We start from the raw sequence: 21,578 nt of genomic DNA, 5'->3' as shown, positions 1-21,578 counted from the left end.
CATAGTCATCTATATAAAAGACTCCTGCCCACGGACTCAATTAATAAGTTAGACTCTACAACTTGGGCAAGACCAAAGAGCTTTCTAAGGATGTCAGGGACAAGATCATAGACCTGCAGAAAGCTGGAATGGGCTACAAAACCATAAGTAATGCGCTGGGTGAGAAGGAGACAACTGTTGGTGCAATAGTAAGAATATGGAAGAAATACAAAATGACTATCAGTCGATATCGATCTGGGGCACCATGTAGAATCTTACCTCGTGGGGTATCCTTGATCATGAGGAAGGTGAGAGATCAGCCTATAACTACACGGGGGAAACTTGTTAATGATCTCAAGATATCCGGGACAACAGTCACCAAGAAAACCATTGATAACACATTATATAGTAAAGGTTTAAAATCCTGCAGTGCCTGCTAGGTCCCCCTGCTCAAGAAGGCACATGTGCAGGCCTGTCTGAAGTTTGCCAATGAACACCTGGATGATTCTGTGAGTGATTGAGAGAAGGTGATGTGGACAGATGAGACAAAAATTAAGCTCTTTGGCATTAACTCAACTCCCTGTGTTTGGAGGAAGAGAAATGCTGCCTATAACCAAAAGAACATCGTCCCTACTGTCAAGCATGGAGTTGGAAACATTACGTTTTGGGGGTGTTTCTCTGCTAAGGGTACAGGACTACTTCACTGCATCAATAGGAGAATGGATGGAGCCATGTACCATAAAATCCTGAGTGACAACCTCCTTCCCTCTACCAGGACATTAAAAATGAGTTTTGGCTGGGTCTTCCAGCAAGACAATGACCCAAATACATACAGCCAAGGCAACAAAGGAGGGGCTCAAAAAGATGTACATTAAGGTCATGGAGTGGCCCAGCCAGTCTCCAGACCTTAATCCCATAGAAAACTTATGGAGGGAGCTGAAGCGCCGAGTTGCCAAGTGACAGCCTCAAAATCTTAATGATTAAGAGATGATCTGCAAAGAGGAGTGGACCAAAATTCCTCCTGACATGTGCGGAAACCTCATCATCAACTACAAAAAATGTCTGACTGCTGTGCTTGCCAACAAGGGTTTTGCCACCAAGTATTAAGTCTTGTTTGCTAGATGGATCAAATACTTATTTCTCACTGCAAAATGCAAATACATTTATATAATTTATACAATGTGATTTTCTGGATTTTATTTTTGATATTCAATCTCTCAATGTTAAAATTAACCTACCCTTAAAATTATAGACTGTTCATGTTATTGTCAGTGGGCAAACTTACAAAATCAGCAAGGGATCAAATACTTATTTCCCCCACTGTATATGTATGACAATATGTGAAAAGGATATAGTATTCCAATAAATGTAGAATTAACAAGTGTGTCCAAACCAATTAGTGATGCCATTAATAAAAAACATTTCAAATGGTCACTGATGTCATTCTATAAAATGACTCCACTGAATATTCATAGTGTCCACAGCATGCTCAAAATGGAGTATGTCAATGAGTATTTTATATTATCCATAGTGAAGAAGAAAAAGAAAAAAGGGTAAAGAAGACAAAGTATAAAATCCTAGGGAATTTCCTGTACATCATAACATTAGCGTATGTAGACCAAAAAAATCTATTTCAGCGACAATTTTTGAGGAGGAAAAAATAGGGGTTATAGTCCATAATTAATGTCTACACCTAAAAAACGTGCACTTAAAGGGAATATTCCATAAAGGGCTATCACACATGTCAAATGATGCTCACAGCAAGATATAACATTAATTACCATCTATATGCTGCAGGTAATGGAGCGCCCCCAGACGCAGGGCAATGGGGTACTCGGTACCAGGTCCCTCTGCAGGATTCTGGGGATGTCACGGTGGCCCGACCCGGTCCGTGGCCCTGCTAAGGGGCGTCCAATTAAAGGTGTAGGTGGCGGTGGTTTAGGTCGCGGTAAATAACGAGGACACAAGGTTGCAGTCTCTTTACCTTTTACTGAAGGCTTCGGCATCCACAATCCAGAGCACTGCTAACAGGGCTGGCTGAGACCGGCCGGTCCGAAGGCACATCCAGAGTTCCCTTTGCAGGTGGAAATCAGTAGCCTTCCTACTTGCACCTGTGTGTTGTAGTACCTCCCTGCTGAGCACCACGGGATAGTCCTCACAACTCTTGTATCTGTTTCTGATGTTCTCTCTCTCCGTCCCCCAGTTTGGATAGGACGCACCCGTATGACGGGGTAGGCCTGGAGCTATTTTATAGGGACCCTAGAGACGCCCCTCTCCCACAATTTGCCTCCGTTGTCTGCTTAGGTGAAAAGGTGAGACAGCCCACCTAAAGTCAACTGCCCTGCCGTGATTGAAGTAAAGCGTAGAGCCAGTACTCCCTCGGTGTTCTGGCCACCGGCTACGCGCCTCAGAAGGATGTTGCCACGATCTTAGGGCACGACTCCTCCCGGTATTATCTCCTTTGTTGCTGTGATCTCGTTTCTCACTTCTCCACAATATACTTCGCTTGTTGTCCTTTCTTAAGATACCGCCGCAATGAAGTGCAGGCGCGGCTCCATAACGATCTGTCTCTTGCTAGGCCTCTGTCAGGATCCCACACCTGACAGGTCCTCCCTGGAACTCTCCCAGGCTGCTTTCTCCCTAACTTCCTATCCAACCCCCAGTTTTACCCATGTGTGAGGAGTGGCCTAGTAGATAGGACCTTTTCCTCCCCCTGGTGGCCGGAGTGTGAAGTGTAATGTGTGACTGTGATACCTGGCAAGGTGAACTCTTTTAGTACAATCAGACGTACCATCACTCCCCCTGGTGGAAGAGCGACGTTACTGCAACGACCAGACTCTGGGGCGCTGCAGGTAACATACTCTATAATTAAGGATCTGTAGCACAATAAGGCCACTAAGGGTCTTTACAGATAAATAAGACAGCAGGGTTCCATACTGACAAAACTGCTATACGATGTGACCACTAGGTGTCATTAAAAGGAAAATATAAAAGAACTCCAGGCTATTTTAACCCCTTCACCCCCGGAGCTTTTTTCATTTTTTTCATTTTCGTTTTTCGCTCCCCTTATTTCTAGAGCCATTACTTTTTTACTTTTCCGTCAATGTGAGGGCTTATTTTTTGCAGGACGAGATGTACTTTTGAACGATACTATTGGTTTTACCATGTCGTGCAACAGAAAATGGGAAAAAAATTCCAAGTGCGATGAAATTGCAAAAAAAGTGCAATCTCACACTTGTTTTTTGTTTGGCTTTTTTGCTAGGTTCACTAAATGCTAAAACTAACCTGCCATTGTGATTCTCCAGGTCATTACGAGTTCATAGACACCAAACATGTCTAGGTTCTCTTTTATCTAAGTGGTAAAAAAATTCCAAAGTTTGCTAAAAAAAAAAAAAAAAAAAAAAAAAAATTGCGCCATTTTCCGATACCCGTAGCGTCTCGAATTTTCGTGATCTGGGGTCAAGTCAGTGCTTATTTTTTGCGTGCCGAGCTGGCGTTTTTAATGATACCATTTTGGTACAGATACGTTCTTTTGATCGCCCGTTATTGCATTGTAATGCAATGTCGCGGCGACCAAAAAAACGTAATTTGGGCTTTTTGATTTTTTTTCTCGCTACGCCATTTAGCGATCAGGTTAATCCTTTGTTTTTTTTGATAGATCGGGCGATTCTGAACGCGGCGATACCAAATATGTGTAGGTTTGATTTTTTTTAATTGTTTTATTTTGATTGGGGCGAAAAGGGGGTGATTTGAACTTTTATATATTTTTTATTTTTTTAATATTTTTAAACACTTTTTTTTTTAATTTTGGCATGCTTCAATAGCCTCCATAGGAGGCTAGAAGCATGCACAACTCGATCGCCTCTGCTACATAGAGGTGAAGCACAGATCACCTCTATGTAGCAGAAATGCAGGGTTGCTTTGAACGCCGACCACAGGGTGGCGCTCAAAGCAATCGGCCATCAACAACCAAAGAGGTCTCAAGGAGACCTCTGGTTGTTATGGCAATGCACCGATGACCCCTGATCATGTGACGGGGGTCAGCGGTGCGAGCACTTCCACTGTCAGCGTTTGACAGCGGCATTTAACTAGTTAATTGCGCGCACATGTCAGCTGTACAAAACAGCTGACATGTCGCGGCTTTGAGGTGGGCTCACCGCCGGAGCCCACCTCAAAGCAGGGGATCTGCCAGCTGATGTACTATTCCGTCAGCTGACAGAGAGGGGTTAAAGGGAATGTCCTTAAACAAAATAAAGAGATGGGTGCTAATGGTTTTCATCCGATCAAAAGGGCGCACCACCTATACCTTTGATACAATACCTGGACCCCACTGATGGTGGGATCTAGGGTGCAGTACCAAAGGGTGTCCTGGGGGATGGCTCACCATTGTTACTGCTATCCCCACATAATGGAGGTCCCCTTTAATGTCCATGTCTGGGGGACGCAAAGACGGATTACCTCAGTGCTCAGACCAAGAGCAACACCTAGAGCCTTTTGGTTTTCCAGGACTGCCGAAATATGTATCACTATATATGTAAACATTCCCTGGTCACACTAGGTAGTTTATCTAGAGGAGCATATGGGTCCCTAGAAAAAGAGGATAATCAATGGGTACTCAAAAGATACATGCCACAAGAGTAACTTAATAAGTAAGAATCTACAAGTATGAGTATAAGGAGTTTTTTTAAACTTTTGATGGACGTTTATGGCTTAGAAAAATGCCGGGGCTGCCGATTTGCTGAATCCACGCGAGATTGAATTTTAAAAAAAGTCTGCATTGTTACAAATGCAGATTTTTATAACATTCAAGTAGAATTCAATTCCATTAGAATATATATGTGTTCCTCTCTTGGCTCAGAGTTTGGACCCCATTGGTCTCACTCTAGTGTTGATGAATAGTTTCCCCATATTTTAGCTATACTGGTTGGCCTTCCTCAGGCATAGGAGGCACATGTAGGTCTGCCTCCACTGGTTTCTAGCCGACTGATCAGTTTAATTTGGGCAACTCCTAGCTATCAAGCAGTATGTATGAAAGAATCTGAAGATCTCCCATATAAATATGCATTGATGTTTCATAGGAGTTTCCCTTTAGGTGAATTTGGAATTATTTTTATTAAACTCATCTCTACTTGAGTCCTGCCCTCTTTTTTATTGAGACTAAATTGAACAAACATAAAATCCTGTAATCCAAACAAATGTGAACATGATTATATCTCATTAGATCCTAACAAAAATATAACCAAGGTCAAAAATGTATTGCTTGCATTAGCTCATATTTCATATTTGTCTGTGGTTTCCCTATACTCCTGGCAAAAAGCAATGCCTAAAATTCTGGTAACACGATACATCAAACAAGATGGTGTGAATATTGAACTGTGGAAGATTCACTTTTTCCCCTCCTTCTTTTTCCTTTTAACTTTCTCTCCGCTTTGTTTTCCTAGGATTAAGACATTTGATCACAGGTTACTGTATTTCTATGATAATGAAAAAATAACATTAATACCAATTACAACAGATAATGTGGATTTTAGCACGTGGCCAAAATGAAAGATAAGACTGTCTGCATATCTGCTAGGCGCAGCATTAGCAGAACAGATTAAAATGCAGCCTGTGATACATGAAAAACAATCGCCAGAAGCTCTTTAACAAAACTGTACATATACAAGAGACAAACATTTACGGCACACGTAATTGGAAAACGCAGCGCACTATTGGATTTGCATGACACCATATTTATTTTGTAATGTACACTGTATACTTCTTCTTTGTATGAGGGGATAAACAATTTATTTTGCAAGTCTCTGGTCACAGCGACTAACTTCATGGATGAAAGAGAATAAGGCAGTTTTTGAAATTCAAATTAGTTCCGCTTGGCTGTTTCTCATGTAAGCGCTCGGCTTTGTTGAGAATCCATGAGCCGCATATTTTTCTTTGTTCATCGTGTATCAGCTATATTTTAGGTTAAGCCTCTATACATATGTTTTTATTTGGTAAAGCGTTTCATGAGAAATAATTAGGGTAATTTTGAAAATGTGCAAAAATGCAATTGACAATATGATTACTTTACTCAGCCCTAATAGAAGAATCAATGTTACTAATCATATGTGAAGTTGTTTTGTGAGACAATTAGGAAATGTAGAAATCAAGTATAGAATCAGTTCTGTAGTAAAACACAAATAATCAAAAAAGGAAACCTGGAATGGTGCTAATGCTCACGGATGCATAAACTGAAGCATATACAAGTGACTATATCATGTTTTCTACAAGACGGGCTTTATTTTTGGTGTCACCTAAATACTTTTTTTTTTATTTATGGAAAAAACTAGGGTCCAAATCATCATAGTCTGATTTTTGTGTTTGCAATTTATTCATTATTTAATTTGCGTCTACTTTTTAAAGGGATAATCTGAAACTAAACTTGATTTTAATCCAAAATCTCTGTCTATTTAATGTAATAATTTAATTGCTTTTCTAATATACTGTATTTTATGGTGTATAAGACGACTGGGCTTATAAGATGACCCCCAACTTTTCTATATAAAATATGCAGTTTGGGATAAAGTCGCCGTATAAGATGGGGGTCATCTTATACACCCAGTCATCTTATACGGCGTGTGCGGTGCGGATGGTTCCCAGGGTCTGGAGGAGAGGAGACTCTCCTTCAGGCCCTGGGATCCATATTCATGTAAAAAAAAGAATAAAAATGAAAAATATGGATATACTTACCCTCCGACGGCCCGCGGCTCTCAGCGGTGCAAGCGGCGGCCTCCATTCCTAAGGATGCATTGAGCAAAGGACCTTCGATGATGTCACGGTCACGCAACCGAGAGCAGCAGGCCGTCGGAGGGTAAGTATATCCATATTTTTCATTTTTATTCTTTTTTTTACATGAATATGGATCCCAGGGCCTGAAGGAGAGTCTCCTCTCCTCCAGATCCTGGGAACCATACTGTCATGTCGGATGCTGTTCAGACCAGGTCGTTCGACAGACAACGGTAATTCCGCTTTTGACCACTATTTGCTCATTGGCGTCGGCTAGATTTTATCTAGCTGTTCCGGGGTTAATTTACCTGATCCTCGGATTGGAAGCTGGGCCATGCCCATTGCCTTTAAATAGTTCTCCTGATCATTGGGCGTCGCCGATTATAGCTTCTGTCTTGTTCGTTGTTATCTCGGTCTGGAGTGGACAGCTGGTTGTTGGAGATTCGTTGCTGGTGGTGTATTTTCCTTAGTCTTATTTACTCCTTTCTATATTTGTATTTATTTTGCCCTGCACATTTATAGTGTATTCCTGAGTGACTGCGGCGTGGTGTATATTTTCCGTTATCCTTGTCTGTGCTAACTGTGGGTATTGGTGTATTACCTCTTCACTGGGTGGTGGGCGGAGGTTTCAGCCTAGGGTTGAAACAGGAGACAGGGTGAGGTTCGAGGCCTGGACATGCACACCATCAGTGTAAACTCCAGGTAGAGGGTCAGTCAGGATTTCCCTAGTCTGAGGGAAATTGCAGGGGCCCGGGTTATTAGCTCTCGCTCACCTAGTCCCTCCGTGACACATACAGGACGGCTCCCTGCACACACCGTACCCGGAGTATAAGACGACCTCCAACTTTTGAGATGATTTTCAGGTGTTAAAAAGTCGTCTTATACGCCGGAAAATATGGTACTTTAACCCCTTCCCGACATTTGACGTACTATCCCGTCGAGGTGGGGTGGGCCCCCATGACCGCCGACGGGATAGTACGTCATACGCGATCGGCCGCGCTCACGGGGGGAGCGCGGCCGATCGCGGCCGGGTGTCGGCTGCATATCGCAGCTGACATCCGGCACTATGTGCCAGGAGCGGTCACGGACCGCCCCCGGCACATTAACCCCCGGCACACCGCGATCAAACATGATCGCGGTGTACCGGCGGTACAGGGAAGCATCGCGCAGGGAGGGGGCTCCCTGCGGGCTTCCCTGAGACGATCGGTACAAGGTGATGTACTCACCTCGTACCGAACGTCTTCTCCCTGCAGGCCCCGGATCCAAAATGGCCGAGGGGCTGTATCCGGGTCCTGCAGGGAGCACTTCCGGGTCGGAGCAGGCTGCAGATGAAAGCTGCAGCCTGCTCCGATGAAAGGATGATCGCGGATCTCATAGAGTGCTGTGCACACTATCAGATCTGCGATCTGTGATGTCCCCCCCTGGGACAAAGTAAAAAAGTAAAAAAAAAAATTTCCACATGTGTAAAAAAAAAAAAAAAAATTCCTAAATAAATAATAATAAAAAAAAAAATATTATTCCCATAAATACATTTCTTTATCTAAAAAAAACAAACAAAAACAATAAAAGTACACATATTTAGTATCGCCGCGTCCGTAACGACCCAACCTATAAAACTGGCCCACTAGTTAACCCCTTCAGTAAACACCGTAAGAAAAAAAAAAAAAAAACGAGGCAAAAAACAACGCTTTATTACCATACCGCCGAACAAAAAGTGGAATAACACGCGATCAAAAAGACGGATATAAATAACCATGTTACCGCTGAAAACGTCATCTTGTCCCGCAAAAAACGAGCCGCCATACAGCATCATCAGCAAAAAATAAAAAAGTTATAGTCCTCAGAATAAAGCGATGCCAAAATAATTATTTTTTCTATAAAATAGTTTTTATCGTATAAAAGCGTCAAAACATAAAAAAATGATATAAATGAGATATCGCTGTAATCGTACTGACCCGACGAATAAAACTGCTTTATCAATTTTACCAAACGCAGAACGGTATAAACGCCTCTCCCAAAAGAATTCATGAATAGCTGGTTTTTGGTTATTCTGCCTCACAAAAATCGGAATAAAAAGTGATAAAAAATGGTCACGTGTCCGAAAATGTTACCAATAAAAACGTCAACTCGTCCCGCAAAAAAAAAAAAACCTCACATGACTCTGTGGACCAAAATGTGGAAAAATTATAGGTCTCAAAATGTGGAGACGCAAAAACTTTTTTGCTATAAAAAGCGTCTTTTAGTCTGGTTTCACACTTGCGTTTTTATCTGCATGCGTTTTTTAAAAAAACCACGTGTGAAAAAATGCATGTAAACGCGGTAAAACGCATGCGTTTTTATAGAAAAACACAAGAAAACAAGAAAAAAACAAAAAACCCTAACCCTACCCCTACCCTGAAATACGTGGCACTGAAATACGTGGCACTGAAATATACGTTTATATACGTATATACGTATATAAGTGCCACGATATTTCAGTGGCCACGTATTTCAGTGGCCACGTATTTAAGTGCCACGTATTTAAGTGCCACGTATTTAAGTGCCACGTATTTCAGTGCCACTTATTTACGTGCCACGTATTTACGTGCCACGTATTTTTCAGTGCCTGAAATACGTGGCACTGAAATATCGTGGCACTGAAATATCGTGGCACTGAAGTATTTACGTGCCACGTATTTTTCAGTGCCTGAAATACGTGGCACTGAAATACGTGGCACTGAAATATCGTGGCACTGAAATATCGTGGCATTGAAATATCGTGGCACTGAAATACGTGGCACTGAAATACGTGGCACTTAAATACGTGGCACTTAAATACGTGGCTCTTAAATACGTGGCACTTATATACGTGGCACTTATATACGTGGCACTTATGACTGTCAGAAAATGTTCAGTAAACGGTTAGGGGTGAGGTTAGGGGTAGGGTTTCAGGTAGAATTGGGGAGTTTCCACTGTCCAGGCACATCAGGGGCTCTCCAAACGCGACATGGCGTCCAATCTCAATTCCAGCCAATTCTGCGTTGAAAAAGTAAAACAGTGCTCCTTCCCTTCCGAGCTCTCCCGTGCGTCCAAAAAGGGGTTTACCCCAACATATGGGGTATCAGCGTACTAGGGACAAATTGAACAACAACTTCTGGGGTCCAAGTTCTCTTGTTATCCTTGGGAAAATAAAAATTTGGGGGGCTAAAAATCATTTTTGTGGGAAAAAAAATATGTTTTATTTTCACGGCTCTGCGTTGTAAACTGTAGTGAAACACTTGGGGGTTCAAAGTTCTCACAACACATCTAGATAAGTTCCTTGGGAGGTCTAGTTTCCAATATGGGGTCACTTGTGGGGGGTTTGTACTATTTGGGTACATCAGGGGCTCTGCAAATGCAACGTGACGCCTGCAGACCAATCCATTTAAGTCTGCATTCCAAATGGCGCTCCTTCCCTTCCGAGCTCTGTCATGCGCCCAAACAGTGGTCCCCCCCCACAAATGGGGTATCAGCGTACTCCAGACAAATTGGACAACAACTTTTGAGGTCCAATTTATCCTGATACCCTTGTAAAAATACAAAATTGGGGGCTAAAAAATCATTTTTGTGAAAAAAAAAATAATTTTTATTTTCACGGCTCTGCGTTATAAACTGTAGTGAAACACTTGGGGGTTCAAAGCTCTCAAAACACATCTAGATAAGTTCCTTAGGGGGTCTACTTTCCAAAATGGTGTCACTTGTGGGGGGGTTTAATGTTTAGGCACATCAGGGGCTCTGCAAATGCAACGTGACGCCTGCAGACCAATCCATTTAAGTCTGCATTCCAAATGGCGCTCCTTCCCTTCCGAGCTCTGTCATGCGCCCAAACAGTGGTTCCCCCCCACATAGGGGGTATCAGCGTACTCAGGACAAATTGGACAACAACTTTTAGGGTCCAATTTATCCTGATACCCTTGTGAAAATACAAAACTGGGGGCTAAATTTCATTTTTGTGAAAAAAAAAAAAATTATTTTCACGGCTCTGCGTTATAAACTGTAGTGAAACACTTGGTGGTTCAAAGTTCTCACAACACATCTAGATAAGTTCCTTGGGGGGTCTAGTTTCCAATATGGGGTCACTTGTTGGGGGTTTGTACTGTTTGGGTACATCAGGGGCTCTGCAAATGCAACGTGACGCCTGCAGACCAATCCATTTAAGTCTGCATTCCAAATGGCGCTCCTTCCCTTCCGAGCTCTGTCATGCGCCCAAACAGTGGTCCCCCCCCACAAATGGGGTATCAGCGTACTCCAGACAAATTGGACAACAACTTTTGAGGTCCAATTTATCCTGATACCCTTGTAAAAATACAAAACTGGGGGCTAAAAAATCATTTTTGTGAAAAAAAAAATAATTTTTATTTTCACGGCTCTGCGTTATAAACTGTAGTGAAACACTTGGGGGTTCAAAGCTCTCAAAACACATCTAGATAAGTTCCTTAGGGGGTCTACTTTCCAAAATGGTGTCACTTGTGGGGGGGTTTAATGTTTAGGCACATCAGGGGCTCTCCAAACGCAACATGGCATCCCATCTTAATTCCAGTCAATTTTGCATTGAAAAGTAAAATAGCGCTTCTTCCCTTCTGAGCTCTGCTATGCGCCCAAACAATGGTTTACACCCACATATGGGGTATCGTCGTACTCAGGACAAATTGCACAACAACTTTTGTGGTCTAATTTCTTCTCTTACCCTTGGGGAAATAAAAAAATGGGGGTTAAAAGATCATTTTTGTGAAAAAATATGATTTTTTATTTTTACGGCTCTGCATTATAAACTTCTGTGAAGCACTTGTTGGGTCAAAGTGCTCAACACACATCTAGATAAGTTCCTTAAGGGGTCTACTTTCCAAAATGGTGTCACTCGTGGGGGGTTTCAATGTTTAGGCACATTAGGGGCTCTCCAAACGCAACATGGCGTCCCATCTCAATTCCAGTCAATTTTGCATTGAAAAGTCAAATGGCGCTCCTTCCCTTCCGAGCTCTGCCCTGCGCCCAAACAATGGTTTACACCCACATATGGGGTATCAGCGTACTCAGGACAAATTGCACAACAATTTTTGGGGTCCAATTTCTTCTCTTACCCTTGGGAAAATAAAAAATTGGGGGTGAAAAGATCATTTTTGTGAAAAAATATGATTTTTTATTTTTACGGCTCTGCATTATAAACTTCTGTGAAGCACTTGGTGGGTCAAAGTGCTCACCACACATCTAGATAAGTTCCTTAGGGGGTCTACTTTCCAAAATGGTGTCACTTGTTAGGGGTTTCAATGTTTAGGCACATCAAGGGCTCTCTAAATGCAACATGGCGTCCCATCTCAATTCCAGTCAATTTTGCATTGAAAAGTCAAATGGCGCTCCTTCCCTTCCGAGCTCTGCCCTGCGCCCAAACAATGGTTTACACCCACATATGGGGTATCAGCGTACTCAGGACAAATTGCACAACAATTTTTGGGGTCCAATTTCTTCTCTCACCCTTGGGAAAATTAAAAAATTGGGGGTGAAAAGATCATTTTTGTGAAAAAATATGATTTTTTATTTTTACGGCTCTGCATTATAAACTTCTGTAAAGCACTTGTTGGGTCAAAGTGCTCACCACACATCTAGATAAGTTCCTTAGGGGGTCTACTTTCCAAAATGGTGTCACTTGTTAGGGGTTTCAATGTTTAGGCACATCAGGGGCTCTCCAAATGCAACATGGCGTCCCATCTCAATTCCAGTCAATTTTGCATTGAAAAGTCAAATGGCGCTCCTTTGCTTCCAAGCTCTGCCATGCGCCCAAACTGTGGTTTACCCCCACATATGGGGTATCAGCGTACTCAGGACAAATTGTACAACAACTTTTGGGGTCTATTTTCTCCTGTTACCCTTGGTAAAATAAAACAAATTGGAGCTGAAATAAATTTTGTGTGAAAAAAAGTTAAATGTTCATTTTTATTTAAACATTCCAAAAATTCCTGTGAAACACCTGAAGGGTTAATAAACTTCTTGAAAGTGGTTTTGAGTACCTTGAGGGGTGCAGTTTTTAGAATGGTGTCACACTTGGGTATTTTCTATCATATAGACCCCTCAAAATGACTTCAAATGAGATGTGGTCCCTAAAAAAAAATGGTGTTGTAAAAATGAGAAATTGCTGGTCAACTTTTAACCCTTATAACTCCCTAACAAAAAAAAATTTTGGTTCCAAAATTGTGCTGATGTAAAGTAGACATGTGGGAAATGTTATTTATTAAGTATTTTGTGTGACATATGTCTGTGATTTAAGGGCATAAAAATTCAAAGTTGGAAAATTGCGAAATTTTCAAAATTTTCGCCAAATATTCGTTTTTTTCACAAATAAACGCAAGCTATATCGAAGAAATTTTACCACTAACATGAAGTACAATATGTCACGAGAAAACAATGTCAGAATCGCCAAGATCCGTTGAAGCGTTCCAGAGTTATAACCTCATAAAGGGACAGTGGTCAGAATTGTAAAAATTGGCCCGGTCATTAACGTGCAAACCACCCTTGGGGGTGAAGGGGTTAATTAAAAAGTCCCTACCATTCCCTCACTGCAGAGCACAGTGAAAATGCGATCTCTTACCAGCTATGATTAGAAGTGACGAGCCGTCAACAGAGCGCACTGTGATTGCACGTTGTAAGAAGAGAACGAGCAAGCAGAGACCAGTCCCGACCTATCTAAATGCTTTCTTTTTTAGCAGTTTTTCTACTCCCGTTTCGATGATGTTTCATTTGAGATACTCAAACGGAACATCATCAGGGGACATCGAAAAGGAATATCGCACAGTGAGCCTGGAGCTCATATGGAGCATACATCGGAATTGACAACCGCCGCATTAGAGCAGAGCCAAGCCCTACCTGCCTGTTCTGCCTGGCACTGGCTCTGAGCAGTAACCATCCACTCCTGACAGCGATTCAGCTGCTCCACATCAACAGAGCAGCTCTCCTTCCTTTGGGTTGCTCGGTAGATGGAGTGTGACTGCCGACTTCATGCTGATTGACCCCCGTAGTCTTTGACTGCTCTGTCTCAGCAGAAATCATATAGGTAGTTAGCAACTACTGCTACTGGCCTGTAGTAAAAAAAAATTAAACAGTCCTGGATAACCTCTTAAAGCAAACTTTACTTGATTTTGTCTGTTTTTTCTTCTTCAACAATGTGGGCATCGTTTTCTTTATCTAAATATTTTAGCGTAAATCATAATTTGCGTCTTTTCTATATGTCATACAATTTTTGTACAACTGTAATCCAATTCTCTTCTGGCTTACAAAATCTGTCAAAAGTTTTATCTGGTGTTACAGAAAAGCACAACAATAAAAACAAAATGTTACATGGCATTTGGTTGGGAAATCCTTTATATTCATTAAGGCCCAATAGCTTCAGATTACGACTAAAATACAAAAATATTTGGAATTGAGAGTCCTCAGTGGTTGATACCTTTTAATGGCTAACTGAAAAGATGGTAACAAATTGCAAGCTTTCGAGACTACTCAGGTCTCCTCATCAGGCATAGACTAATGCAAATTCTGAAGAATCACATATTTATGCACAACTGGCTAACACGGTACAAAGATATATATCTTTACTGTGACTAAAATACAACCATTGATAATTTATTTTACATTTGCGACTCAGATTTACTGCATGTTGGGTGATATTGTTTCACTTAACTAGTTTTCACATTTTAATTTATAGACAACATTTTTAATCTGATGAATGACATTGCTCTTGTAATTACATTTTAGGTATTTTTCAACACATTCCTAGATTCTTAAATTTAGTACCCGACAACTGATGGAGGAATTTCACTACCTTTATCTGTCAACATGAGCTAATGTCAACACAATAAATATAATCTTTACTTATCAAGAGCTACACTTCAGCTGCCATTGTGGAATTGAGGAATGCACATGTAACAGGCCAGCTCTATGTTTACAAGGAACTCTCTTGTGCATGATTTGTCGGCTTCATGTCATGTTCTTATTAATAAAAAAAAAGGTACCGATTCCTCATTTAGAGATATACAGTCATGGCCGAAAGTGTGAAGTATTTCTCCCAGAAATTATTACAAATACACATATTTTGTTATAGACATGTTTATTTCCATTGTGTCTATTGGAACAACACAAAAAAAATCTAAAAAAAAGCAAATAGAACAAAATTTCAAACAAACCCCCCAAAATGGGCCAGACAAATTTGTTGGTACCTTTCTAAAATTGTGAGTAAAAAACTTTGTTTCAAGCATGTGATGCTCACCTGTGGAAAGTAACAGATGTGGGCAATATAAAAATCACAATTGAAACCAGATAAAAAGGGAAGAAGTTGACTCAGTCTTTGCATTATGTGTCTGTGTATAAGCACACTAAGCATGGAGAACAGAAAGAGGAGAAGAGAATTGAGTGAGAACTTGAGAACCAAAATTGTGGAAATACATCAACAATCTGAAGGTTACAAGTCCATCTCCAGAGATCTTGATGTTCCTCTGTCCATGGTGCACAATGTGATCAAGAAGTTTACATCTCATGGTACTGCAGCTAATCTCCCTGGATGTGGACGGCAGAGAAAAATTGATGAGAGCTTGCAATGCAGAATAGTCCAGATAAGCAGCCCTAATCAAGTTCCAAACAAATATAAGCGTTCTTGCAGGCTTAGGGTGCATCAGCGTCAGCGCAAACTATCTGTCGACATTTGAATGAAATGAAATAGTATGGCATGCTGACACAGAGACATAAAAAACCTAGACTACTGTTTGCCAAAATGCACATGAGTAAGCCATATTCTTCTTTGAAAGCGTCTTGTGGACAGATGAGACCAGCATAGAGCTTATTGGTAAATCACATCATTCTACTGTTTACCAAAAATGGAATAAAGCCTACAAAGAAAAGAACACAGTACCTACAGGCAAAAATGGTGGAGGTTCAAAGATGTTTTGGGATTGTTTTGCTGCATCTGGTACTGGGTGCTTTGACTGTCTGCAAGGCATCATGAAATCTAAAGATTACCAAAGGATTTTCGTTTGCAATGTAGTGCAAAGTGTCAGAAAGCTGGGTTTGCATCCTAGATTTTGAGTTTTTCAGCAGGTCAATGACCCCAAACATACTTCAAGAATCACCCATAAATGGATGGAAACAAAGCGCTAGAGAGTTCTGAAGTGGCCAGCAATGAGTCCGGATCTAACTCTCATTGAACAACTGTGACGAGATCTTAAAATTGCTGTTAGAAGAAGTCAACCTTCAAATATGAAAGATCTGCAGCAGTTTGCACAAGAAGAGTGGTCCAAAATTCCAGTTGTGAGGTGTAAGAAGCTTGTTCATGGTTATAAGAAGTGATTGATTGCAATTATTTATTCCAAAGTGTGTGCAACCAATTACTAAGTTGAGGGTGCCAACAATTTTGTCCAAGATACTTGCATTTTAGAATTTCGCATTTCCTGGTTCAGCTGCTAAGGAGCGCTGATTTATGGACATCGGACCAGAACCATTAATCATTTTGCTCAGCTCAAACTGTAAGTCAATGTCTAATCTTTCAACTAGTTCCTGACATTGGCCAAACTGGTGCATCCTAGTTTAGAAGTACATATTGAAAAAGGACAATCCAGTACTTCCAGTTGATTGTGCTAGCAAAGGACATTGTGCCCAATGTGATCACCACTGGAGCTCAGGTTCAATAGCGATCATGACATCCAGAGTCTTGGGAAAGAAACGGGACTCACTCTCTCCTATTGGTGACCCAAATGGGTGCTGTGGAAGCTGGAGGTTAAAGAATGACCAACCAGTCTGCCGGGTACTTGCCTTATTAGGCCCTACCAAATACAGCATCTAAGAGGCCTGCTGTCATTGGAAGACTGATAATGCAACGCAGAAGTGTTTCAAGCTATTAATCCAGCAGAGTATAAAACATTTCCAAAGAAGGACTATGTAAAACAGTGAAAAAAAGTTGAGAAATTTGTAAAAATATTAACCCCCCCAAAAAAATTAGAGGACATAAAAATCAGGAAAAAATATTTTGCCGATAAATACATTTTTTTACATAGAAACAAGCAAACAAAAAAAAAGTACACATTTTGGTATTGCAACATCTGGAACTATCAGATCTCTAAACTTTCACAGTATTTAACCCCTATGGTAAACACCATGAAAAAAAACATGGCAAAAACACTGTTTTTCCATCATTCTGCTGCACAGAAAGTGCAATAAAACGTAATCAAAAATGTATATGGAAATAAAAATGTTATCTCTGATATTGACATCTCTTCCCACATAAAACAAAACCCTATTAAGCCCTTTCAGAGGAATAATAAAAAAAAAGTGATGGCTCTCAGAAAATGTTGATTTATAAACAATTTTCTTTTTCTACAAAATTGATCAAAAGTGCAAAAGTATAAAAACTTAGCAAAAAATAATTAAATCTGGCATCCTGGTATCACTGTAATTATACTGACCAGATTAATAAAGTTGTGTTAACGCTTTTATTCCATAAAAAATTAAAACAATTCATGAATTTCTATTTTTTCTTTGTTTAGCCTATCCAAGACCAGAATAGAAAGAAATATTATGCACCCCAAGATGGTAAAAACATGGTACTAATAAAGAGTAACTCATCCTGCAAGAAACAAGCTCTGCAGGCAAAAAAAAAAAAAAATTATAGCTCTCAAAATACAAAACTTTTTATTCCAAAAAGCATTTTTAGGGTGTAAAGGTTGCAAAACTGGAATCACTGATTTGTACTAAACCAAAGAGTAAAGCTGTCTTATCAGTTATATGGAACATAACAAAAATAAATAAAAGCAAATCTTGAACTGCTGTTGATTTGTACATTCTGCTTCCCTAAGGCTCGGTTCACATTTATCCTGCTCCCTACACTAGGCACTTACATTGGGGTTTCCACCTAAATCTCTGAAAGACATGATTCAAGCAAAACAGCAAAACTCCGACAGAACATTCAATATAATATGGCAGATGGAGGCATTTTGAGTTCCATCTAACCAGTGTTGTCCCATCTTCTTAATCATTGACACAGGCACAGTTGACAGTTTTGTATACCTCTATAAAGATGAACACTGCAGAATGGAGGCCAAACGGAGTACAAGTGAGACTTTGCCTGTCTCAATTTAGTGTAGTGATTGGCTTTGTTGGGGGGGTCTGTCTGAATGGAATATTTCAGAAACATAAATGCTCAGTGGAGAGCACAAGGTAGATGTGTATCTAGCTTTAGGAGCATTACTGTAGAGGGAAAAACCTATTTAACAATTTACAGGGTGCTTGTCAACCACTGGGATATGTAGAAGCATTCCAGAATCATTACCCCGTAAAAAGACACATGAAGTGATTGTAGACATGAAAAATTTGGCCTGATCAGGAAGGTGAAAACAAACTGTCAGGAAATAGGTTATAGAGCCTTGTGACATTAATTATACATTAAACTAGGTGTCTGAAACTCTTCTGGGTATATGGGCCACACATAGAAAAAGTTTTAATTTAACAGACTTAATTTTATGGGTATTGCAGTCATGTCCCTCAGCCCGGTCCCCATATAGCAGCCATGTCCCCAGCCTGGTCCCCATATAGCAGCCATGTCCCCAACCTGGTCCCCATATTGCAGTCATGTCCCCCATCCCAGTCCCCATATAGCAGCCATGTCTCCCAGCCTGGTCCACATACAGCAGCCATGTCCTGCAGCCTGGTTCCCCATATAGTAGCCATGTCCCCCAGCCTGGTCCCCATATAGTAGCCATGTTCCACAGCCTGGTCCCCATATAGTAGCCATGTCCACTAGCCTGGTCCCCATATAGTAGCCATGTTCCCCAGCCTGGTCCCCATATAGTAACCATGTCCCCCAGCCTGGTCCCCATATAGAAGCCATGTTCCCCAGCCTGGTCCCCATATAGAAGCCATGTTCCCCAGCCTGGTCCCCATTTAGTAACCATGTCCCCCAGCCTGGTCCCCATATAGTAGTCATGTTCCCCAGCCTGGTCCCCATATAGTAGCCATGTTCCCCAGCCTGGTCCCCATATAGTAGCCATGTTTCCCAGCCTGGCCCCATATAGTAGCCATGTTCCCTAGCCTCGTCCCCATATACTAACCATGTTCCCCAGCCTGGGACCCATATAGTAGCCATGTTCCCCAGCCTGGTCCCCATATACTAACCATGTCCCCCAGCCTGGTCTCCATATAGTAGCCATGTTCCACAGCCTGGTCCCCATATAGTAGCCATGTCCACTAGCCTGGTCCCTATATAGTAGCCATGTCCCCCAGCCTGGTCCCCATATAGTAACCATGTCCCCCAGCCTGGTCCCCATATAGAAGCCGTGTTCCCCAGCCTGGTCCCCATATACTAACCATGTCCCCCAGCCTGGTCCCCATATAGAAGCCATGTTCCCCAGCCTGGTCCACATATATTCATATAAAAAAAAAAAAAAAAAAAAAAAAAAAAAATGTACCCACAATTTACACAACTGTATATTATTAGCTTATAATTTTTAGGATACCGGTATGTGCTTAACATCTTAGTGGTTAAATCAATTTGTATATTTCTTATCAACATCTATTATATTGGATGGCATATAGGACTTGCACGTCTGGTTTTAGCTTCACAAACGGATATGGAGACTTATTTTTCTAAAAAATATATACACTGCACAATTTAATTATTTATTCATCACTTATCTGTATATATGTATTTTCACTTGGCCTTCACACACTAAATCTTGGCCTTTAGCCTTTTTCTATATTGAGGTTCACTTTTATGTAGATTTATATATATTTATATTTTTCCAAAACATATTGCAATAGTAAATTGCAATGACTCATTTACATGGGTGTATTTTAGACACATTTTTTAGCACTTTGTATCCATTATTATTTGTGTCTGCAACACCTCTTTCACTGCAGCAAATATGTTCTATTGTTCTGCATTGCCGTATTGCTGCAGCAACATGTTTTGTCACATCTCTGATCCCGCCCCTTCACACCCCTTAGCTGTAAGCTAATTGATATATGGGTTTACCCTCTGTAAAATACACATCGCACAATCCAAAAGCAATTATCTACCTACATACATGCATCTTAGATACATCCTGCTGTACTTTGTCTTTACAGATCACTCGTGCCCGTACATATTCCACCATGCGGCTGGTGCGCTCCCTTGTTGTCCTGGACGGCCGTGCTGCCGTGGCAACGCGTCTACACGCGTCTCTGACTCCGCCCCCTGCTCTGACGCGTCGAGCAGGGAAGTGGAGCGGTGACGTGGGACGCCGAGCTGCGCATGCGCTGTGGTCGGGGCCAGCGATGTGAGCGCCATTACAACACCGCTGCCACCTATGAAAGGAAACACTATAAATAGAGCTAAATATAGCATCTAGGCACACATTCCCCCGGACGAAGCTAACGCGAAACGTGCGTTGGGGCTCAGGACTACACGTGCAGGTCATGTATGATATTTAAAACTCCAATGTATTTGCTTAAAACGGTACTCGGTTATTTTGCCCAGCAGTATACTGTGATAGGGTTTGGCTCACAATAGGATTTGGCCAATATTTATGGTAACAATCTGTGGACTATTTACTGCTTAATGTCTAGTGAAGCACTATGCACTTTATATTTATATACAGCATAGACATTGTGTTATGTCCACCACAGAACTATAGATCAGTGGGTAAAATTTGAGTCCACATACTCAAAAGCAATAGGGGTGGTCAGCAGCTCTTTGGAGCAACCAACTTAATGGTGTAACGGTGATATGTCATCCGTGGCTTACTTTGTGTAGTTTTTCTGACATGTGTTGTCTCCATTTTTAATATATTTAATATATTTAAAGGAGTGTTTTTAAAAATATTTAATAAAGTTTTCTGTGCAAATTTGTACTCATGACTTTGGCTTCCGATTTCTGTTTTTCTGGTCCACATATAGTAGCCATGTTCCCCATCCCGGTCCCCATATAGCAGCCATGTCTCCCAGCCTGGTCCCCATATAGCAGCCATGTCTCCCAGCCTGGTCCCCATATAGAAGCCATGTTTCCCAGCCTGGTCCCCATATAGTAGCCATGTTCCCCAGCCTGGTCCCCATATAGTAACCATGTCCCCCAGCCTGGTCCCCATATAGAAGCCGTGTTTCCCAGCCTGGTCCCCATATACTAACCATGTCCCCCAGCCTGGTCCCCATATAGAAGCCATGTTCCCCATCCCGGTCCCCATATAGCAGCCATGTCTCCCAGCCTGGTCCCCATATAGAAGCCATGTTTCCCAGCCTGGTCCCCATATAGAAGCCATGTTTCCCAGCCTGGTCCCCATATAGTAGCCATGTTCCCCAGCCTGGTCCCCATATACTAGCCATGTCTCCCAGCCTGGTCCCCATATAGCAGCCATGTCTCCCAGCCTGGTCCCCATATAGAAGCCATGTTTCCCAGCCTGGTCCCCATATAAACGAAAAACGAAAAAAAGATGATAACTGGTCAGACCAAATGTAAGAAACACTATAAACTTTATTAATGATTTTTAACAATGTAAAACCAGGCGGAAGAGGGAAGATAGTACAAACACAGAAACACTGCTGAGAGGATAGCAGGAAGGGCGCACCCAGGACTACCAGTCCTCCAAGATTGGGAATTAAATGTATGGAATTAGAAAAAATAAACAAAATTGAAAACTAAAGATATAACAAACTAAGTAGACATAACAAAAATAGATGGACTGTGCAAGGGGGGCAACCGAGCTATCAGCAACCATTAACAAAGTATAGATAGGTGCTTGGACAGTGGCTACCATAATACTACCACAAATACATGCCGCTGCCCATTAGACCAACACAATAAATGCCGCTGAAACAAG

The 21,578-nt window shown here is 41.4% G+C and overlaps 1 long non-coding RNA gene across 1 annotated transcript in view; it reads right to left on the bottom strand.

The window, feature by feature from the left end:
- Positions 1-13,798, bottom strand: part of LOC143793832 (uncharacterized) — a 61,461-nt gene extending 47,663 nt beyond the window's left edge. The window contains exon 1 of the long non-coding RNA XR_013220285.1: positions 13,615-13,798. This is a non-coding gene — a long non-coding RNA (uncharacterized LOC143793832). The remainder of the gene's footprint in view (positions 1-13,614) is intronic.
- Between the last annotated feature and the right edge of the window lie 7,780 nt (positions 13,799-21,578).

This window comes from Ranitomeya variabilis, chromosome 1 (assembly GCF_051348905.1).
Source record: "Ranitomeya variabilis isolate aRanVar5 chromosome 1, aRanVar5.hap1, whole genome shotgun sequence".
In the NCBI taxonomy this organism is placed as follows: Eukaryota; Metazoa; Chordata; class Amphibia; order Anura; family Dendrobatidae; genus Ranitomeya; species Ranitomeya variabilis.
The sequence above is the reverse complement of the archived record's forward strand: the minus strand, read 5'-3'. Positions and strand labels throughout refer to the sequence as shown.